The 23,173-nt window shown below is 42.9% G+C and overlaps 1 pseudogene; it reads left to right on the top strand.

Moving 5' to 3' along the window:
* Positions 1-21,863, top strand: LOC118562407 (annotated as a pseudogene).
* The last annotated feature ends 1,310 nt before the right edge of the window (positions 21,864-23,173 follow it).

Below are 23,173 nucleotides of genomic sequence, written 5' to 3'. Positions count from 1 at the left end.
AGGAGATGTGAACATGTGACTGAAGGAAGTGATGAACCAGGAAGTAGAGCCCTCCTCAACAGGATCTACACTGATCTCTACATCACAGAGGGACAGAGTGAAGAAGTTAATACACAACATGAGGTGAAGCAGCTGGAGAGAGCTTCCAGGATCCAGAACCTCCATAACTCTCCAATCAGGTGCCACGACATCTTTAAAGCCTCACCTGACCAACATGGAGCCATCAGAGTGGTTCTGACCAACGGCGTCGCTGGTGTTGGAAAAACCTTCTCAGTGCAGAAGTTCACTCTGGACTGGGCCGAGGGATTGGAGAACCAAGATGTCGGTGTTGTGGTTCTGCTGTCGTTCAGGGAGCTGAACCTGATCAGAGGTGAGCAGCACAGTCTTCTCACGCTGCTCCATGTTTTCCATCCAACCCTCCAGAAGCTCCCAGCAGAGCAGCTGGCTCGCCACAAACTTCTCTTCATCTTTGACGGCCTGGATGAAAGCAGACTTTCTCTGAACTTCAACCACAGTCGGCTGGTTTCTGACGTCACACAGAAGTCTTCAGTCGACGTTCTGCTGACAAACCTCATCAAGGGGAACCTGCTTCCCTCGGCTCTGGTCTGGATCACCTCCAGACCTGCAGCGGCCAATCAGATCCCTCCTTCGTGTGTTGCCGGGGTAACAGAGGTACGAGGCTTCACCGACGCCCAGAAGGAGGAGTACTTCAGGAGGAGGTTCAGTGATGAAGAGCTGTCCAGCAGAATCATCTCCCACATCAAGACCTCCAGGAGCCTCCACATCATGTGTGGAATCCCAGTCTTCTGCTGGATCACTGCTATGGTTCTGGAGAACATGTTGACCACAGAGCAGAAAGGAGAGCTGCCCAAGACCATGACTGACATGTACTCTCACTTCCTGCTGGTCCAGACCAGGAGGAAGAAGAACAAGTACCACGAAGGACATGGGAGGAGTCCACAGGAGCTGATGGAGGCTGATAGAGAAGTTCTCCTGAAGCTAGGGAGGCTGGCGTTGGAACATCTGGAGAAAGGAAACATCATGTTCTACCAAGAAGACCTGCAGCAGTGTGGTCTGGATGTCACAGAGGCCTCGGTGTACTCAGGAGTTTGTACAGAGATCTTCAAGAGAGAGAGCGTGATCTTCCAGAAAGCAGTCTACTGCTTTGTTCATCTGAGCATTCAGGAGTTTCTGGCTGCAGTCTACATGTTCCACTGATTCACCAGCAGGAACACACAGGTGGTGAAGAACTTCCTGGGAGATAAATACAATAAAACATCTCTGGATGAGTTCCTGAGGAGAATCATGGATAAATCCCTCCTCAGTGAAAATGGCCACCTGGACCTGTTTGCTCGCTTCCTTCATGGCCTCTCTGTGGAGTCCAACCAGAGACTCTTAGGAGGCCTGCTGGGTTAGACAGAGAACAGTCCAGGAACCATCCAGAGAGTCATCACCAACCTGAAGGAGATGAACACTGATTATATTTCTCCTGACAGAAGCATCAACATCTTCCACTGTCTGATGGAGATGAAGGACCTCTCAGTTTATCAGGAGATCCAACAGTTCCTGAAATCAGAGAACAGATCAGAGAAGCTCTCAGAGATCCAGTGCTCAGCTCTGGCCTACATGCTGCAGATGTCAGAGGAGATTCTGAATGAGTTGGACCTGGAGAAGTACAACACATCAGAATCAGGACGACAGAGACTGGTTCCAGCTGTGAGGAACTGCAGAAAGGCTCGGTGAGTCCAGATGTCTTCACTGACTGATGCTGATTCAGCATTATTGCCGTCCTGTTTATTCTTCATTATTCAGTCGGTTCTGGACGTTTTTGGACCTTTAACTACTTCCTTCATACTTTGGACTATTTTAACCATCAGATTTCTAAATCTTCAGCTCATTGAGGTCAGCTCTGCTGCAGCTTTTTATATTTAAAGATTTTGATCTTTTAGAAAGATTCAATCATCCAGAGACACATTTTAAACTTTAAACAGCTCTTCTCTCATTGGGCTGTTACCCACAATTCACCTCTTTAGAAAATCACTCTTTGGGTCAGGGCTAATGAACTGATGGTCTGTAGGCCACTTCTGGTCCGTTGGTGATGGTAATCTGGCCCCTAAATGACTTCTTTGTAAAAACTAAATAAATCAGAGAACATCGGAAATATTGTGTGAAAAACAGCCCAGATGAGTGGCATGGTTGAACAGCCTTGGTTTGTCTGCTGTTCAGTTCCTAACCTCTAAGTAATAGGTTAGCTTTCATTGTTCTCTGAAACAGTCCACAACGATGTTTGTCTCCCAGTGTCTACGACTGTCACTGACATCTTCAACCCTTGTGTCTCTTGGTTGGGGCAAAGTGGTGGGGGTGGAGGGGTGGAAGGATGGTTTGCAGGGCTAAAGGATAAGCAGCAGCAGCCTGTTGAACAATAAAATAAACCAAATGTTTTTGAACTTGATAATTATTGCCCATTAACAAGCTGCAACCAGCTATAAATGGTTGTAACAAAATATTCTCTTGCAGCAATATATCAAACTAAAACAGACTTTGTAGTAAATGAAATAGGGCTCCCTCCACTGCAGACGGCAGCAGGTTGAATGTACTTCAGCTATTATACCACTGAAGAAGTAAAGTGCTAAACTAAGTCAGCCACTGGTAAACTCCTGCAGCGGAGAGCATGCTCTGAAGAAAAGCTGCTTTATTGATGCAGTTGTAGTAACACACTGTTTTCTATTGGAAGTAACGTTACGCCGTTATCTGTTACATTAAGTCATGACTCTCTTTACTAAATGAAAACTGGAGCCTCCTGTTTTCTTTTTGATACACTACCAGTAATTTTACCCAGTTTGGTCACTTCCAGTAAAAGGAAGAGGCGTCACTTGTATGTATAGTTAGAGATGATTTGGAAGTGAGATGAAGCCAAAACAACCATAGTGTATTATCACTAGACTCACATATGTCTAGAGATAATCTGGTGATGATTGACATAGAGGAGACGACCAAATGCTACCATGGACATCCAGATAGATTTAGTCAGTTCTGTTGTTTTACTCTAGATGATCTTTCTTCATCTTTGTGGTTAAATGAAGCTTTTAACCAAAGCAGAGACACAGCAGCTCTGCAGTAGAACCAAGACCTGAAGAGACTGAAAATTCTCTGTGTGGGTCAAACAGGACATTGATGTGAAGAGCAGATGTTCATCTGATGATGACATCACTGTTTAGTCATCATCTTTTATCTGTCAGTGTTTATTAGTCTGATTTAACTACAACTGATCTGATTCTTTCTCTCATCACAGACTAGTGGGCTGTAGGCTCTCACCGACTGAATGTGAAGTTGTGGCCTCAGCTCTGAAGTCCAACCTCTCCCTGACTGACCTGGAAATAGATCAGATCTATGGAGGAAGAACCTTTGGAGACTCTGAGATGAAGCGTCTCTGTAAGATCCTGGAGACTCCATTCTGTAAAGTAAAGAAGCTGATGTAGGTTTTATCTTTACTGCTACTTTAAAACTTATTTTAATTAATAATTTTGTTCTGACATTTTTTCTTTACAGACAACCTGCTGTCCAAATGTTTTGCCTTGTCAATTATTTATTTTCTTATTTGATATTTTCAATATTGAACATTTCACACTTAAAATGTTTTGGACTGAAGAACAAAAATTAGGAAAATAAGTCAAATTATGTCAATCATTGGTGGAGATGTTTTAATTGGATTTGGGAAAGATTTAGATAACAAGATCAGATCATTTAGCTTTATTTTTAATTTCTTTGTCACATCTTTACATGAAACATTAATTTTTGTTCCTCCAGAGTAGTTCCAGGATCACATTCATACACATAAACAGTAAGATAAAAATAATAAAATAGTATTATCTAAAAAAAATTAATGTTTGAGAAAAACAAAGAGAGAAAATGTAAACTAAATCAAAGCGACGGCACCAGCAGGTTGCATGTTCTCCCTGTGCATGCTTGGGTTCTCTCTGGGTACTCCGGCTTCCTCCCACAGTCCTAAAACATGACCGTTAGCTTAACTGGCCTCTCTAAATTCTCCTTAGGTTTGAGTGTGTGTGTGAATGGTTGGTTGTCCTGTCTGTCTCTGTGTTGTCCTGTGATAGGCTGCTTACCTGTCCAGGTGAACCCCGCCTCTCAGCCACTGACAGCTGCAGATAGACACCAGCAGCCCTCAGGACCCCAGCAGGGATAAGCCTGGTGGAAAATGGTTGGATGGACGGCACCAGCAGGTTCCAGCAGCTCAGCTTTGTCCTGAAGCTGCTGTTCTGTTGGTGCGGGTCAGAGAGGAACCGTCCTCTTCAGTCTGACAGCTCAATCAGACAGAACCAGAACCAGGAGTGTTATAAGAATTATTATTCTGAAGTCACTATGGCCTCACACCACTCGGACAGAGGAGGCCTGGAGACCTGATGTCTGTGTATAAGATCCACTGTTTTCTGATTGCAAGGCCAAATGCTGCAGCTGCTGAGGGATACTGATTGTTTACGATAGACTGTCTTTGTTTTGTCTCATGGGAAGGCCACGGTGCAGTATTAGGGGAAGCCCGAAAAGCGACACAGACAGAGACAGGGCAGACAGAGACTGCAGCGGAACCGTGGGGTGCGATTACTTTCCAACTATGTGAATCTCTGCTCTGTTTCTCAATAAAAGTGCTGGAACGTTATACCACCGTCTCGTCATTTAGTAAAGATGGGAACTCAGTTACTATTGTTTAATACTCCACCCAAACCTCCCACAACAATTTGGCGTCACGAACAGGATCTCCGACCGACGAGCGAGGGAGTCCGAGGACAGGAGCTGCTTTGGCCGGCCCGGAGAGGTTATCCGGCCTCTGGTACCCCGAATGGATTTTCAAGGGATGTGGAGGAGCTCCTGGTCTCGGAGCGTCTCTGGGCGTCGGCGCGAAGATCCAAACCTTTCTTTCATGAGACGGTAAGGGGATTATTTTCCAGCTCTTTTAAAAACAAACGCAATTGGTCAAAAAATGCTTGCAAGCTTTTAAATTTTAAACCCCATTTTAAAGTATACCTCAAGAAATTTTAAAATTAAAAACTGTAAACCTAAAAGGCAGTAAAAGTAAAAGCCGGTAGAAATAATGAATTATATTTAATCCTTAAGGCAAATAAAACAGGGTTCACAATACCGAACGGTGACTAAGGTTTAAACATTAAACTAAAATTCAAAATTTAATTAGAATACGTTTTCAGCTGAAATACGGACTTTCCCACAAGGGGGGAGGAGTGGCAGAGTGATTTTCACCTGGAGAACAGGTGACCGGCTGAGCAGTTTGCAGCTGGTCCATTAAAGTCCTCTTGTCTTGGGTTTGTGCAAGAGGCTGTCCACTTCTGTTGTGGATGAAAGCGGCAGGGATGCTTAAGTCCTTGACTGTTGCGAAGACGTTCGCAGCTTTGATAAGTGGGGACCCCGACCATTATACCAAAAAGGCGACCATCGGATGTGAGGCCTTTCATTTAGTTGGTCGATCGTGCTAAGGACGTAAAAAATAATAATAAAAAACAAAAAAAGGATAAAATAAATAAAAACAAACAAAAAAAAAAAGTCTGGATGCAGAAGAGTCAGTGTAATGGGGGAAAGGCAGAGGTTTTTCAGGGTCAAGCCTAGCCCCAGGGTGAGACGTTCGATTTCATGCTGAAAAACGTAGGGGCCCAGACGCATGACATGCATAAATGATTTGAAATAATTTGATTAAACATGCAGATTTCTCACATAGGGATTATTATTATTACTATTATTTTATGTTATTGCAGTACTGCTACTAAATAATAAAAATAAAATTAAGAGAAAAAAAGAAAAGCGATAAAAACAAGGAAACGGAAACGAAACTAAAAAGGCGTTGCACCGGGGAAGCGTTTACGTGGGGACCGATTAGGCACTTCCGTTGTGGATAAAACTGTTCTGAACTGCTAATAGTGACGTATAACTTTCAAAAATGGGTAAGTGTCCAAGTGTCTGCGAGACACAGAGTTGTATCCTTGCGGGGCTGAAGCGTAAAACCGCGTGTGGACGAAGCATCGGGGGGTCATAACCAGCGCACGCTCTCCACCTTTTAAACTAAGCGGGAACTTAACGCGTTGAAAACATCTTTCGGCGTTGACGTTTAAAAATTATGAAAAACATAGAACTATTTAAGATGGTGAAAAGGCAGGCCTGCACGTGTTTGTCTGTCTGAATGTCATCGTTTGTATGTAACTGTACGTGTGTATGTATCTATGTAACTAAACGTTCATCTGTGTGAATTAATTCGGGGTAAAAGTAATGTTCATGGTTTCAGAATGTTCATTTGTTTTGGGAGAACTGCAGCTCCGTAATTCAAATGACATTTTAAGCATGGACTATGTTAACAATAGAGGTACAGTAAAAGAGAGATTTAAATAACAAAGTTTGTTTTTTAACATTAAATATCAGGACCAAATTAAATTGATACACGGAGAGATTAACATGGCTTGAATGGAAATATTTCAGCTTTGTTAGAAATTGGAAATAAGCGTTACATAAGCTTGTTAAGTTTACTGTTTTACAAATTTAGGCTGAGATCCTATAACTTGTTTTTTAGCCCTAAAGTAATTTAAAATTACTGAGATCTCATTACTTATAATAATAATGATTCATCACAAACCAGTCCAGTTGAAAGAAGTTTAGATATACAAGATTTTTGATTTAAATAGATGAGGGAAAACTGTGCTTTGAACAAACTGTATGGAACTAAATATGGTTGCTTTTCTAAGGTTTTTCTATTCATTTATTTTATTTATTTTTTACTTGGAATTTGAATGCAACTAATGAGAAATTTTGAGAAGCGTCAAAATATCAGAAGGCCACGTTACACGCGTCATCAGTTACGAAATCATCTGATGTTATTAGTAATGCTGAGCTGAGGCGATCCTCAGAGGGACAGTATAACCTGAGAAGGACAATAGATATGATAAACAAATCTGACCATGATTTAAACATCTGAATGTTTATGGCGAGGCTGGGTCTGTGTGTTCTGGCCTGGGGCCCGAAAACTATGTCAGAGGGAAAAAATAAAATAAAGCCAGCTTCTGAAGGGTTAAATTTTAATTCTAATCTTGGTTTGTTTTGGGTAGCCTTCTCAATGTGCGGAATTATGGGGAAAACTCTTATCATTTATAGAGAAACACTAAAAGCTCAAAAACTAAAAGGGAAAAATCATTGTTTTAAAGTTTCACACTTGACCAATTTAGATTGAAAAGGTATATATGAATAAAATTATTACTAACAGCAAATACACATGGTCAAAGGACCAGAAATATATCAAAAATGTTTGTAATAAGTCAAAAAAAAAAACCTATGACATATTGGAAAAGACATAATTGTGCTCCTTGGAAAACAATTTTGTTTTAGTTTTTTTGGTTCATTTCTTTCGTTTTTTTGTTTTCTTTCTTTTGGAGGTGTTTTGAACAGAGTTTCAAAGGAAAGGGGAAGAATAGAAACCTTCCCAGGATCAGAGAAAAAAAGGGAAAACATCACGTTAAAGGGACACTAAGGGGACCAGGGTTTTAACTGCATGCTATTAACACTCTTGTTTTTCTCTGAGTTATTGCTTTCAGATTAAAGGAGTTATAATCAGATTTGGACACTAAATTATACTTGGTTTTAACCAAGTTATGCCAGATCTTCCAGCAGGAAAGGTGGTGTCTTAAAGATGTTTGTTGCTTTCTGCTATTAACAGCTCTATCTTTCTGCTTCTTTTTCTTTGCAAAGAAACCTGGTCAATATGATAGGAATGTGCTAACATAGAGATTTAGTCTCATTTTAGACATTCTCAGATGCGAGAGAATGCAGAAACAGTGCCGCAGTGCCATGGGGGCTGATCCTTGGGACAAGGACTAAAGGTGATGTCATTGACTTCAGCCTGATCCAGTTTTGAGTTTTATTTTGTCAGAGACAAAGTTTGATTTATTTTTTATCCTTTTGTTTCTTTTATGTTTGTCATGTTAGAGGGAACACTGTAGTTAAAATGTTTGTGACTGCTTTGCTGTAATTTCTTTTCAACCTATGGAGCGTTTTCTTTGGCAAAAAATGCTGGCAGAATTCATTCTGTTTGCAGGCGTGAGGACTGGAGGATGGACTCTTGATGAGAACGAGAATGTTGGGCTGCTGAATTTAGACATTGGACTGAAAATGGACATTGAAGGACTATGACTGAGGCATCGGACAACCTTCGACAACAAACACAGATGAGTTCTGCAGACACGACTTCATGCATTTCACTTCAGATTTTGTTGTACACAATTAAAACAAAACACACATTACAAAACACATAAAGATTATGTAAAGGTGAAAACTTTTAAAGAAGCACCTTGATGGAATCATGGAGCAACTTAATAAATTAAGTGGGTATTATATCAACAGTTAAATAAATAAATGAATTAATTTGTTTTCACTATATACGTAGAGTAATCTGAACTTTTAAATAGCATTTCATTTAATGAACATCTTAGAGCAAGCTGATTTCTGCCAATCTGGCAGGCATCAATAAAACGCAAAGAAAAGGTTACTGGCTAAAATGGGTAATGTTGCAATAAAATTAGCATAATGACACATCCTACTAACTAACATGGGTAAATTTAGGATTAAAGCATCAGGGTACAATGGTTACAATATTTATGGAGATTTAATATCTTTCAACTAGAACACAAATAACTCAAAAGTCTTTTTAACCAGTTAACCTGTTAACCTGAGGGCTTTTAGATCAGGATAATTTAATGGTTATTGTCTTACATACAGAAAATAAGTAAGATTAATTTAATTAGATTAAATTATGGGGACATTTTGGATCTGGTCAGGATGGTTGGGGGGCTGTGATGATAAAAGGGTAACAGCTTGAAGGTGATATCAATGAATGAAGGTTTTCTCTGAGGAACATTAAAGCAGCAAAGACACCCCACATTGGAACTCCTGTTTTGAACGGGACATAAGGTGAGATCCTTACAATGAGAGACGTTCCACACAGGGGGGTGTGGAGACCCCTGGGGCATGGCACCCAGGACGAGCTGCTGTGGACTTGACACAGCTGGTGGAACCAGAGGGACGACAAGGTGGTCCCACAGGTTACCTGACACCTAACACTGACTGTAAAGGGTTCTGGGTTTTCAGGGTTGCTGAAAACAGAAAGCTTCAGAGAACCTTAACCCTTCCTGACCAGGCACTCAGAATACATAGATCATAGATCAGATTGCAGAGGCCTAGGCAAATAGGAATGCAGAGACGCGTTCACCCAAGAACTTCTTAATAAAAGTCCTTAATCCTCAGTTTAAGAAAATAAATAATCACATGTATGGTTTACTTTATTTTAGGATTAATTTGGGAACTAATTCTGATTTGCTTAAGTAGCTTTAGTTGTTCTACAATGTTAGAGCGTTTTCAAAAGCTCCTGTTCTCTCTCATTGCTTTGTTTGTAGAACCATGGCATCCTTGAACAGTAACAGCATGGTATAAATATTTTGTCTTTTCTGTGCAGAACAGCACCTCACTTAAAAAAAAGAAAAAAGAGGGAGAGAGGGAAAAGGCTTTCACATGGAAAGGCTTTCTTTTTCTCAGTTGGGTTTTCAAAATAAATGGGAAATGTCATGAAACGAATATGTTGATGAAATTATGTTGCAGAGAACTTCAACTGTCAGACAACAACAGTTAAGACACACATTAAAAGCATTCTGTTAAGAATTATTATGAATTTACTGCAGATACATTTGAACTTAAAGATTACTCTTTTAACTAATAATTGAATTGCAGAATTCTGAGAGCTAAATAATTGTGCACAGAAATATCTTGAATGTGAAAGTGCTTGAAGAATGTTTTAATAAATGACACATGAAAGGGGTTTTGATAAGAACACTAATTACACCTTGTTTCTGTTCTCTAGTGGGAACAAGGACTCGTGTCTGCAGACCATCTTCACAAAGTGTTTTATTAGAGAGAAATGCAAAATAAAATGCTCAGTGCCCATCCAGAACTGAACACTTATTACCATCCAGCTCAATCGTCCAGCCTGCGTGGAGGAACCAGAAGAGGACTGGGGATGAAGAAGCCAGAGAACTCTGATTCCTTATTCTTCAACGGGAGGAGTTGCCTGAAGAGACCCTAAGCGCGATTAGATTAATTTCTGCCTTGTGCCTGAATGGCCTGAAGGCTTTCTTAACTTTGCGTTCTTGACGTTTAGAACTCTTCTCATATTGTGTTGCTGTTTGTTTAACTGCTCTGTTCCACTGACTCACATGTTTGATTTTTTTGTGTTATGAGATCTACACTTTAATGTTACATCATGTTGATCAATATGGTTTTATGGTAAAAAATGGAAACTGTTTGCTTCAGACACACAAGGATCTATGGTTTATGCACCTTTTGATTTGATATAGGAAGAACCAGGATCGGATTGGCTCTAAAGATCCTTTAATATTAGCTGGTAATGATAAGACTTAGATTCAATACAGGGTTTTCAGGCTCAGATTGGCCGAGAGCAGATTTCCCTGGGAGGGGGCTTGCCAGTTTTTACTGCCCCCTAGGGGTAGCTTTTTCTGGCGTTTCCCCTGCCCGCACTGAACCTCTCCTGCCTTTGCTCCTGGTGTTGTAAGTTTGGAGTGCTGGATTATTGTCCATCGTAGGGGTGAGTGGAGAAAGGAGTAGGAGGGTATTCAGGGTGGGTCAGAGTAGACGGATTCGACCTTGGTTACTGAACAGGGTTTAGCTTACCATAGTCTAATGTAATTTTAAAATAATGTGCGCATAGGTACCTAAAACAGTCCTTACCTAATTAGATGAATCCTAAATTGTAGATGAAAGCTAAACCTTTGATCTTGTGTGTTAAAGCTCTATGAAGCATTCATGTTGATCTGTACTAAAAGTTCCAGCACTACCCGGTTCCAACACGGGAACCCTTTGGGTCCCACTTTACGAGTTTACAGAAATGGTTCCTCTGTGTTTTGTTCACATTTTCAAGTGGTGGGTCATCTTGTTTTGTCTTGATGCTGACGACGCCATCATCAAAAAAAAAAAAAAAAAAAAAAAAAAAGAGAGGAATGTTATAAGAATTATTATTCTGAAGTCACTATGGCCTCACACCACTCGGACAGAGGAGGCCTGGAGACCTGATGTCTGTGTATAAGATCCACTGTTTTCTGATTGCAAGGCCAAATGCTGCAGCTGCTGAGGGATACTGATTGTTTACGATAGACTGTCTTTGTTTTGTCTCATGGGAAGGCCACGGTGCAGTATTAGGGGAAGCCCGAAAAGCGACACAGACAGACACAGGGCAGACAGAGACTGCAGCGGAACCGTGGGGTGCGATTACTTTCCAACTATGTGAATCTCTGCTCTGTTTCTCAATAAAAGTGCTGGAACGTTATACCACTGTCTAGTCATTTAGTAAAGATGGGAACTCAGTTACTATTGTTTAATACTCCACCCAAACCTCCCACAACAGGAGCCAGCAGTGTGGCTATTAAAACTACACCACAATATTGAAAAGTAAAAAGCTCTACTGCAGCAGACGCTCTCTGGACTCAGCAGTACCGTTCAGCAACAAGCCAACAAGTTTGAGCACCAAAATGGAAAGCAAAGAAAAACTGAAGAATCATCATTTCTATTAGTCTGCAGACCATTTCTGCCTGGCAGACCCTGATCCAGAGGAACATCTGGCTCCAGCTGTTCTCCTCCATCCTCCTCCTCCCAGGATGTGAAAAAGGAGGTGCTGGGAGCCCCATCAGCCCGGATGCTCTGTTGGCTTCTCACTTTAAATCGGCGCTGGAGAAGATCCAGAAGAACGCCGAGGAGTCAGAGACGCTTCAGGACCTGGGGAGGCCTTGCTCCGGGCCGACGTCCCTCGCTGGTCTGCCGGCTGCTTGGACCACCGTGGCCAGCGTCAGGAGTTCAGGAGCTCCACGGCTCCTGGACCCTCCCTCTGCTCCTCCATCAGCCTCCTCCCCCATCAGCCGAGTCTTCCATCAGCCTCCTCCTCCTTCATCAGCCTCCTCCACCATCAGCCTCCTCCATCAGCCTCCTCCTCCTTCATCAGCCTCCTCCACCATCAGCCGAGTCTTCCATCAACCGCCTCCATCAGCCTCCTCCTCCTCCATCAGCCTCCCCCTCCTCCATCAGCCTCCTCCTCCATCAGCCTTCTCCTCCTCCATCAGCCTTCTCCTCCTCCATCAGCCGCCTCCTCTCCTTATCTCCTCCTCCATCAGCCTCCTCCTCCCCTGGTTCTCTCCTCCTTCCCTCCTCCTCTTCTCCTTCTCTCCTCTCTCCTCCTTCTCTCCTCCTTCTCTCCTCTCCTCCCTCTCTCCTCCTTCTCTCTCCCTCTCTCCTCCTCAGACTGATCAGCAGAGGCTCCACGCTGCACCTCCTCTCTCCTCCACTCCTCCTTCTCTCCTCCTCTCCTCTCCTTTTTCTCTCCTCCCTCTCTCCTCATCTCATCCCTCTCTCTTCTTTCTCTCCTCCTTCTCTACTCCTGTCTTCCTCTCCTTCTTCTCTCTTCCTTATCTTCTCCTCTCCTCCTCTTCCTCTTCCTCTCCTTTCCTCTTCCTCTTCCTCCTCTCCTCCTTCTCTCCTCCCTCTCCTCTCCTCCCTCTTTCCACCCTGTCTCCTCCTCCCCCTCTCCTCCTCCTCTCCCTCTCTCCTCCTCCTCTCCTCCTCCCTCTCTCCTCCTTCTCTCCTCTTCTCCTCTCTCCTCCTTCTCTCCTCCTTCTCTCCTCCTTGTCCTCCTGTCCTTCTTCTCTCCTCCTCCTTCTCTACTCCTCCCCCTTTCTCCTCCTCCTCTCTTCCTTCTTTCCTCCTTCTCTCCTCGTTCTCCTCTTCTCCTTCTCTCCTCCTTCTCTCCTTCTCTCCTCTCTCTCTTCTCCTTCTCTTCTCCTTCTCTTCTCCTTCTCTCCTTCTTCTCTCCTCCCTCTCTTCTCCTTCTCTCCTCCTCTCCTTATATTTTCCTTCTCTCCTCCTCCTCTCCTCATATTCTCCTTCTCTCTCCTTCTCCTCCTTCTCTCTCCTTCTCCTCTTCTCTCCTCCTCTCATCTCCTCCCTCTCTCCTCCTCCTTCTCTCTCCTTCTCCTCTTCTCTCCTCCTCTCCCTCTCTCCTCCATCTCTTTCCTTCTTTCCTCCTTCTCTCCTCCTCACAGACTGATCAGCAGAGGCTCCACGCTGCACCTCCTCTCTCCTCCACAGTTCAGAGGAGTTATGGAGACGGTTCTAGCGTCTCCAGAGCAGAGTGCTGCTCTCCTGTCAGAACTGCAGGAACTCCTGGATAAAGACATCATTTCCAGGGTTCTCCACGGGGTTCTATTCCCTTTATGTACTGGTTCTGATCACAGAGAGACGGTTCCACATGCTGACAATCAGACAGCTGCTGGAGAACGTTCACCAGAACCACTGGTTCTCCTCCATAGATCTGAAGGACTACTTCCATGTTCCATCATCCCCAAACACGGGAAGTATCTGCGCTTCTCCTTCCAGGGGATTCCCTGTCACTACAACTGCCTGCTGTTAGGTTCCTCTCTGGTTCCACGCACGTTCTCTTTTATGTGGACCACCAGCTCTTGCTGGCTCGGTCCAGAGAGGAAGCGGCGGTGCAGACCAGAGCTCTGGCTCCATAGCTGACAAAACTGGCAGACCTGGCGGCATGGGCGGGCATTGGGGGGCCGTGCCTGCCCAGGACTGGAAGCTGTATTTTTTTGTTTTGTTGTTTTATACCTCGGAGTGGCCATCCTCCTATTAGTACTATCTTTGGTGTGTCAGTCATACAATTTAACCAATCACATCAACGACTGAAGGCAACAGGCTAGCCAATCACAGCCGGAGTGGGGCGGGACACTGAGTCATAGCCTTCAGTCGCCGCCGCCGCGCTGTTTGCCTGTGGTCACCATCGGTGTCGGTAGAGCGGGATGAAAATTTGGTCTGATTACCAAACAATTACAAGAAGTGACAACGAACCAAACAAGAGCGAGCTGGAAGCAGTGTGAATAATTTCTGTTTGAAATGTCAGCACTGAAGTCTAAAGTGGAGTAGACATTGATGCTAGGAGGGTTAGCTACGACAGCTAGGAGGGTTAGCTAGGTAGCTAGGAGCACAAGTAGCAGAACCAAGCAGGTTAACTGCCAAACTGAAGAAACTTGGGTTACTTGCAGACAGAAGGGAACTCTGCTTTGTTCTGCTCCTTGTGCTCCCTAGCTGCTGTAATTGCAGAACCTCTTCTACACCATTGCTCATGTTAATAAGCATGTAGCTTATGCTGGACTTTGAGTCAAGACACAGCGCTATAGGTTACCCTATCTCACTGTTAGTTTCCAGTAACCGAAACCCAACATAAAACCTGCCCATTGACCAACTTAAAAGAAAAAAACAAGCCCAAATCTCAAACTCTCTCACGTTAAAAGCACAGAACTATTAAACACATAAGAACTATTAAACACATAAGAATACGCCATTGGTACACAACTGCGCTGAAGCATTGAAAAAAACTGTGCATACGGGCTCCGAACAAAATATGCAATCAGACAACCAAATAACACAAAAGATCTCTTTAAGAATCATGATATATCAACCGTAAATAAATAAATAAATAAATAAATAAATTGCTTCCCAACATGAGTTTATCTATTTTAATATAAACTTAATTTCTCTCAGCATAGCTCAATCAAACATTTTTTTTACACGCAGTCATGAAATATTTTCAAGTTGATAAGTAGAACTCAACCCCTCTTGGGCGTTTACACTGACCAAACACTTGATTAACCATTATTATTTTCATGTTTTATTATAACAATCAATATTATTCATTACAACTACTATTCAGTGATGATGTCAGATTGACAGATTCTACTTACTTAAAAAATAAATTCATCAGTATGAGTTGAAGGAGATGGCATTTTATTAAATTGTTTTGGTTTCCTATCCGACCTTGACGACTATTTTGATATATTTTGTTAGTAATTCTTTCTAAAAGCCTAACAAATGTTGTGAAAAGCTTCCCAAATTTTTTACAATCTGCCCATAAGCTATTTTTGTTCCAGCTAATTGGAATAAAACTTAGGCTTTTGTGTTCAAAAGCCTAATTGGTTGGAAGCCTGCCTAATTTGGTAAAACTGAGTCAGAGGGAGTTCCCCTCAGCAGACCTACGTCACACGTCCCGGTGTTCACAGACGCTGTCAGGCTGGGAGGAAGGTGTCTGTCCCAGGTAGTGGCAGAGAAGTGGCCAGACCACATGTCTCTCCACATAAAGGTGCTGAAGCTGACTCAGCATTTTGCTCCTCTGCTGCGGGACCAGCAGCTTCTGATCCACACCGACAACAGGGTCACAGCAGCGGCATAAAGGGGGGGTGGCTCAGCTCAGCTGCTGAAGGTGGCCAGACGGCTGCTGTGCTGGAAACGCACCAATCTGCTCTCCATCAGAGCAGTTTACATCCCCGCTGTCCTGAACAGAGGAGCGCACATCATGTCCAGAGGGAGATTAGACCCTCCATCACCACCTGATCTCTCAGATCTGGAGCAGGTTCTGCAGGCCAGCAGTGGACCTGTTCTCCACACCAGAGAATGCTCAGTGTCCGCTGTTGTTCTCCCTGAGCCTGAAGGAGGATCCTCCTCTAGGAGTGGACGCCTCTGCTCATCCAGGGCAAAGACACACAAGCTCTAGTTAGGAAGACACCAGGAAAAGATGCAGTTTGTTATATAATGCTTAAACATTTAAATGATAGATCTCTGACTGTTATTTTAAAACTGTTTAATCTGATGTGGGAGACAGGGATTATTCCTGCAGCATGGAAACAGTCAGTTATAATTCCTGTGTTGAAGCAGGTAAAAATGCAGCAGAGCCTTCAAACTATAGGCCTATAGCTTGTACATCTCAATTAGGGAAAACAATGGAGAGAATTGTAACAGAATATCATCTTTTCTACAAAGTAAACATTTATTCTGTCCTTTTCAAAGTGGTTTTGGTAAAGGGAGAAATACTTTGGATGCGGTTCTGTGCCTGGAGTCAGAAGTAAGGAAAGCTCAAAGAAATAAAGAAATAGTGATAGCTGTGTTCCTTGACATAGAAAAGGTGTATAAGATGTTATGGAAAGAGGGATTATTGATTAAATTAGAAAAACTTGGCATAAGTGGTCAGATTTCTAAGTGGGTTTTAGATTTTCTGTTTGGTAGAGAGATAGAAGTTAGAGTTGGGGCTGATTTCTCTACTAGATATATTGTTGAGAATGGTAGCCCACAAGGCAGTGTGTATAGCCCAATTCTTTTTAATATTATGATAAATGACATTTCTGATTAGATAGATGGTAGTAAAGGGAAATCTTTATTTGCAGATGATTTTGGTAAAATCACTTTGAACCCGTGGACCCTGCTGGTGGACCAGTATTGGAGTGGGAGCCGTGACTGTGGGAGGAGAGTTTTTTCCACTGGAGAGGAGGACTAAAGGGAGCAGAGGTCCACGTTGCTCCAAGAAACCAGGATCCAGGATCAGGCCAGGAAAGGAGTCCATGGGGTCTGGTTGGCTCTGTCCCTCACAGTGGTCACAGAGCAGAGCATTTCTGTTAGCGTTATTATTCATCTGGACCAAGGTTCCTTTTTAGTTTATTATTTGCTCTTTGAGAGAAGCCACCACTGAGTTTGGTCTCCATGTTCACAAGCATAGAAACAGGCCTGCAACATAGGGTTAGCTTGGGTTTTACCGACTTTAGCTTTAATTAATAAGCATTTAAGCAAATATTATTGTACTGGGATCACAGATTGACACCCTGAGGGTTTTTATTTTGCTGTTGTATGCAGAGAAGTGCTTGTTACTTGTCTTTATTTAAAGGTCCTAAAGTACATTTATTTTATTCACCTTTCTATTTTCCTAAATAAAGGGGGGGGGGGTATTGTTAACACTTTATAACTTGTGTCAAATGGGGATTTAGTCTGTGCCTCATTATTCCAGTGTTCAGTATTTAGTGCTAAAACCTAATACCATGCATAGATCTGTAGTCCCATGTTTGCACTGCAAGTTTGCTGGTTGAAATCCCACAGGCTCCTGCCCTGGGTCCCTGAGCAAGACCCTTAGAGCCAGAATGCTCCGGAGCGCCACCCAGTGGCAGCCCACTGCTCCCTGAGGGACGGGTTAAATGCAGAGGACACATTTCATTGGTTTCCAAAGATGTGCTGAAAAATGCAGATGATTATTATTTAGTCCAAAGCTCTGAGCTGCCCTCAGGTCTTCAGGAAGGCTGATCCACAGCTGAGGGCCACAGGTGGAGAAAGTCTCCTCATGGTAGGTTTTAGTTCTCAGAATGAGCCACCAGACACTCAGGGACCCACTGAGAACAACTGAGCCAGTATGATGGAGAACATGTGAGCCCAGCAGCAGAACATGGGACCAATGTTCAGTGATCAGGGACTGAAGGAGTAGAACTTTAAACAGACGCCATGTTTCCTTAGATAAAAGCCTCCATGCAGGCTGCTGCTTTAGCTTGAAGATAAATCCAGAACAATGTGAGCTGAAACTCTGTTAAATGATCCATGTTTAGAACATTCTGGCTCTGAGAACCACTGTTCTAGCAGAACCCTGAGCCAGACTAGAAGACAGCAGCATTTTAAACAGACGCAAGAGCCATCAGACTTAAATATCCAGCAGCAGCAAGTGATCATGGATGGATTTATGTTCAAGTAGAGTTTATTGTTGGCTGGTAATCGCCAAGCTCTAGTGCCCCCCCAGTCCTAACCCCAGAACATCTTCATCACCAGCCGCCACTGCTGAGAACCACACCTTGATCTGGAGCTTCACATGTCATGATAACATGTTCTGGTTCTGCTGGCTTTAACTCTTTAAATCAGTTCTAATGGATCACATATCAGACATCAGTTCATCATGTTTCTGGGACTTTTACATTGAGGGACATTCATTTTCTACATTTTATCATTTATTTGTTCATGTTTCGGTTTTAACCTGCATCCTGGTGGCTTCAGCTCACATCTTTTATTCTTTATTCAGATTGCAGAGCTGCAGTTTGTCAGAGATCAGCTGTGATCATCTGGGATCGGCGCTGAAGTCCATCCCGTCCAATCTGACAGAACTGGACCTGAGCGGAAACGACCTGAAAGATTGTGGAGTGAAGGAGCTCTGTGGTTTCCTCCAGACTCCCCTCTGCAAACTACAGAAACTGAGGTCAGACTCCATGTTTTAGTTCTGATATTTGTGATGTGAAAGTTGTGTTGACACTAAACTGCAGACATCTGGCTGATATTCTACTGATCCACACTGAGGATCTTCATGGTAAAGTCTGCTTTCTTCTTCACTGCTTTGCTCCACTTAAAGTTTCTTTCTCTTTCTAACTTCCCTTCAGGATTTATTTAATAATCAGCAGAAAACATGAAACAATGAGCTGAATTTCAGTTTAGAGTTGCGGCTTTCATCCAGAACTGAGGAAGAATAAAATACTAATGTTTCATTTATTTGAAGGTTTTTAATCTATTTAAACCTTTATCAGGTTTTTCTCCATTTTCTACAGGACGATTTTAAAATACTTGAATAAGTGGATGTAATTCAGCTGAAAACAACGTTCAGATCTTCTATTGTAATAAATCTTTGCTGAGTTTGTTCTTGGACTTTTTTTAATGTTGTCTCTCTGTGTAACTGAGTCTGAGCTCTGATCTCAGGTCAGAAGCGGACATCATTGGGACCCCCAGTGTGTAGAAATGCCCCTCATGTGAAGCGGCTCAGAGGGGATTCAAGCAGTTTAGAAAAGTGAATTTCAGCTCCTGGAATCTGTCTGACAGGAACAAATCTATAATCCCTGATTGATGCTTCAGCACTTTTAGAAGCTCTGGAAGGGTTTTACTGACTAAAACACTCAGACACAACATGTAACAGTGCCAGTTTCTGCTTCTGGGAGCTTCAGCTCCTAAAGTCAGTTTACATTAAATATTCTCCATCACATCATGTTTTTATGGCTGTGGAATCATTAAAATAGATCATTTATCTGCATTAATCTCCATTTGTTCATATTTGCTCCACAGTTGCTGCTGACTTGTTTGTTCTCTGTGAAACTTGAATAATTTGGCTGCAGAAGCTGAGTTTGTATTGATGGAGATGCTGGTGGAGCTGACAGAGGTGAAGAGCTGAAGTCAGCAGGGCAGTCATTTAGAAAGCTTGCTGACACTAAATGGAGCTGAAATGTGCGTATGCCACTTTCCACCAGAAGTTAGGATCTTTAAAAATGAATTTAGGGGAAAATGCCAGCTCTGACCCAGGCGTACGCTCATTTTGGAGACGGGGAAACTGGAGACGCAGATGGTGAATTGGTGAATTGCAGCCAACCTGCATGAGGATTCCTCTCAGACGTTCACTTTCACTCCATATCAGACTTTAATCAGAGATCATCTTGATCAGAAGCATTAAAACCTCAGTATTATTCATTCTGCTGCTGGTGACTCTTAAATCCATCTGGGACATTTCAGATAAATCTAAATGCCCATAAGCCATCTTAAATCTTAAATCAAAGTCTGCTAACATCTTCTCTGGGTTTTCTACCTTCACATTCCTCTCTCCAATCATCACTAGGGTGACGTGTTGCACAGATTTTTGTGACCAGGTGAGCAGCAATCACTTTAATTAATGCAAACAGTCAAACACACTCGTGCGTAATGCTGCTGGCTGGATGCATTGGCACTGCTGGAAGACCGTGCAGATGGAGAATTGAGGAAACACGCTTTCAGGGATCAAAGATTTCCTGGCCAATAATGAGGACTGGACAATATCCTGCTTCTGACTCCCAGCATGCATTGTGCTGTTCCACACAGGGGAAAGTGGGTCCACCTCCCTGTGAGGAGGTGAAAGGCAGCTCTCCAACCCCCAGAGAGCAGAGAAGGAGGCTTTCTGCTCACACCCAGGCAGTGCTCACCTTTTTAGGGGGGGTGGGGGTAATAATGGGGGGGCGGGGGGGAACCTCTCTCCTCTGAATGTGGATCTGAACCCACAGCCACAGGGGGATTTAAACACAGAGCACAGCGTGGTTTACTTTTTAACAACTTATTTTAACAGCTTCTTAACAACTTGTTTTAATGTGGACAACATCTGACCTTTTACCTCTGATTTCCACATTTAATAAACGCCTCTCTGGGAAATTTTCCCAACGTTTCTTTGCTTTTTCTCCGTGGCTGCTGCGTCACCATGATGAAAAAATGATCAGCTGACACATTTTCTACACATTAACATTCATGAGGTGCTTTGCATTGACCGTTTCTGCTTGAATCTGGGCGTGTAGAGGGCAGAACCTGAGCCAGAACCTGGTACCAAATGTATCGCTACAGCTGGGATCTAGAAAGGAAAATGGCTGCTGCTGTGCCTCAGCATGGTTTGATTCATCTGAATATTTTTGCCATACTCCATTTTCTTTTTCTTGGCGTTCACTTTTAGTACGGATTCCAAACAAAGTTTCTAAATGAGAGCCAGGACTGTAAAAACTGCTAAACAAGTTTTAACTATTGAAAGTTCTGATATTGTTGATTGTTGAAGAGCTGAACTCAGCAGGTCTTTATTGAAGCAGCAGTTTGTTGTCATTAATATTAATGAGAGTTCTTTAACTGGTTCTGTTGGACTGTTAGAACCTGCATCCTGGTGGCTTCAGCTCACATCTTTGATTCTTTATTCAGCTTGTATTTCTGCAGTTTGTCAAAGATCAGCTGTGATCATCTGGTATTGGCGCTGAAGTCCAACCAGTCCCATCTGACAGAACTGGACCTGAGAGGAAACAACCTAAAGGAGTCAGATGTTCAGCAGCTGCAGGATCTTGTAAAGAGTCCAGACTACAAACTGAAAACTCTGTAAGTAGATGGTTGGAGTGAGTCCAGCTGCTGTCAGCAGAACTGTTCTGAACCCAGTTGGTACCAAAGCAAAGTGTTTCCAGTAAAGTTGCAGCTTCTCAGAGGGAGGAGAATGGTGACAGGCTTCCTGATTGGACACAAAGACAACAATGAGCCAATCAGGGGAGCCAGCAGCTTGTTGTGTTCCTGTCTTTGTGTCCATGTGAAGATGACTGTTGTTGTTGTGTTCATGTCTCCATGAAATGCACCTGGATTCCAGCTGACAGCCTTCCACCATGTCTAGAGACAGTGGTCCTCATTCATCAAGCTGTGGAGCATCAGATCTGATCTCAGACTCTTTGTTCTCTTATTTCAACAGCAAACAGCTGATCAGTTTCATCTTAGTCACAGCTCTGAGATCAGTCTGACTGCAGCCAGCAAATCACGGATTTCACAGCCCATCATTACATTTAGTCACCATGTGGTCTTTCTACAGAGTAGAAGCTCTGCTGAAGTCCACTCAGCTCATCTGGACATGTGTCCTTCTCTCACTAGTTTCATCCAGATGTGTTCAGGGACAGCCTCCATGTTTCTTAGTCAGCTGATTTTTTCAGGAACAGATGTTCATGTTCAGCTTCCAGAGGCTGAAACACTCACTGATCTCCTCTGTTGCTCCTTCTTCTCTCTCCAGGAGGTGGAGGATCTGATTATCTTAGTGGAGGAGAAAATAATAATAATTGAACTTAATTGATCTCACAATGGAGAAATTCACTTCTGCATCTTAACCCATCCCCATTGGGGAGCAGTGGGCTGCCACTGTGCGGTGCCTGGGGAGCAATTGCTGAGCTGTCCTGATGATCCAGAGGTTGAAGCTGCAGCAGTTTGAGTTAAAGAGACTCTGACTGGATCCCGATGAAGAACTCTGACCTTAGAGATGTTGATCCTGTTTATCTGATCATGTCTGTCATTTAGTGTCTGATATTGTTTGTCTCTGTGGACCAATGAGGATCAAATGAAAACTAAGCTGCATTTAGTGGCTTCATGGAGTTTTGATCTGAATCTGATGAAACTGCAAAGTTGATTTTTTTCTCTCTCTGCTTCATTTTCAGCCTGTAACCCAGAAATCTAAAATAAAGCTCAACTCTAAAGTTTTCAGGCTGCATGTTTGCTTCATTGTGATGTAGTTTCTGCAGGTTTTTCAGCATATTTTAGATGTTTTCTTCAAATTTTTTGGCAGCTCTGGTCCTTTTATCTGTTGCTGCAAACAGCTCAGTGAGTAAATGATGGTTTCTTCAATCAGAGGATGAAGCTTTTCTTCATGATTTTAGATCAAATCTTTTTATTTCCTTCTTTCTGAAGGTAAAATCTAAAAGTGAGTAAAGATAAAGTTTGATCTGCACCAGCTTCTTCTTTGGTGAGCATGGAAACACTTTCTGCAGCAGCTCAGAGACTTTCAGATCTTCTTTGGAGGATTTTCTCTGTTCTTCCTGCAGAACGGTTCTGGTTCTGTTGGATCTGAGGCTCATCATGCAGCTCTGCTCTGCTGAGGTCAGAACATAGATTTTAATCCTGTTTAGGGACTGTGGGGGTAAAACCTTCACCTGCAGCTCCTCATTAAGTCCACTGTAGATGTTGGAGGAGGAAAATTGATTTTCTCTTTTAATCAGAAATTCAAACATGAATCATTTCCTTTTTTTCTCGTTTCCTGGACATTTCAGACGGACCAGAACCAGAAGCTGCTCTACAGAACCTGGATCCTCAGATTCTCTCCTTGTTACATAAATAACTTTAGAACCTGAGAAAGACGACATCTGGCATCCCAGCAGACGGGCAGAAAGATAGGAAATCATTTTTTAGATGTGTTGAATTTTAAAGTTAAAGTTGGGTTAAAATGAGGAATTATTAAAATGATTCATGCATCAAACAGGGATTACTAGATTTAGTCAGAACTGAGTTTAAAAGCAGAAGTTTAACACGTTATCTGGATCCTTTGGTTCAGTTTCTAGCTTTAAAACATCTATTAGAACCAAAGATCAGCAGGTGGTGTCTCACTTGATTCCCACTAAAAATCCCTGAGTGGAAATGAAAAGCTGGACCGTCAGTGTGGTTCAGTCAGAGCAGCTTTAGAGACCATTCATCTGATGGAAACGTGGGAACCTTAGAGGAACATTTCTCGGTTCATTTGTTCTGAAACATTTGTTCTCTGGAGGTTTCCTCTGGTTTCCAGCCTTCATTCTGTCTCCATCAGGATAGGAAACCAGCAGGTGGCGCTGCTGAGCGGCTTCAGCTTTCTATGGAGCCACATTAGCAGAACCTTAAATGGATCTAAACTGTTAGGCCAGATCCAGGCAGCCTCCGTGTTCTCTAC

The sequence above is a fragment of the Fundulus heteroclitus genome, unplaced genomic scaffold, assembly GCF_011125445.2.
Source record: "Fundulus heteroclitus isolate FHET01 unplaced genomic scaffold, MU-UCD_Fhet_4.1 scaffold_91, whole genome shotgun sequence".
NCBI lineage: Eukaryota > Metazoa > Chordata > Actinopteri > Cyprinodontiformes > Fundulidae > Fundulus > Fundulus heteroclitus.
The sequence above is the reverse complement of the archived record's forward strand: the minus strand, read 5'-3'. Positions and strand labels throughout refer to the sequence as shown.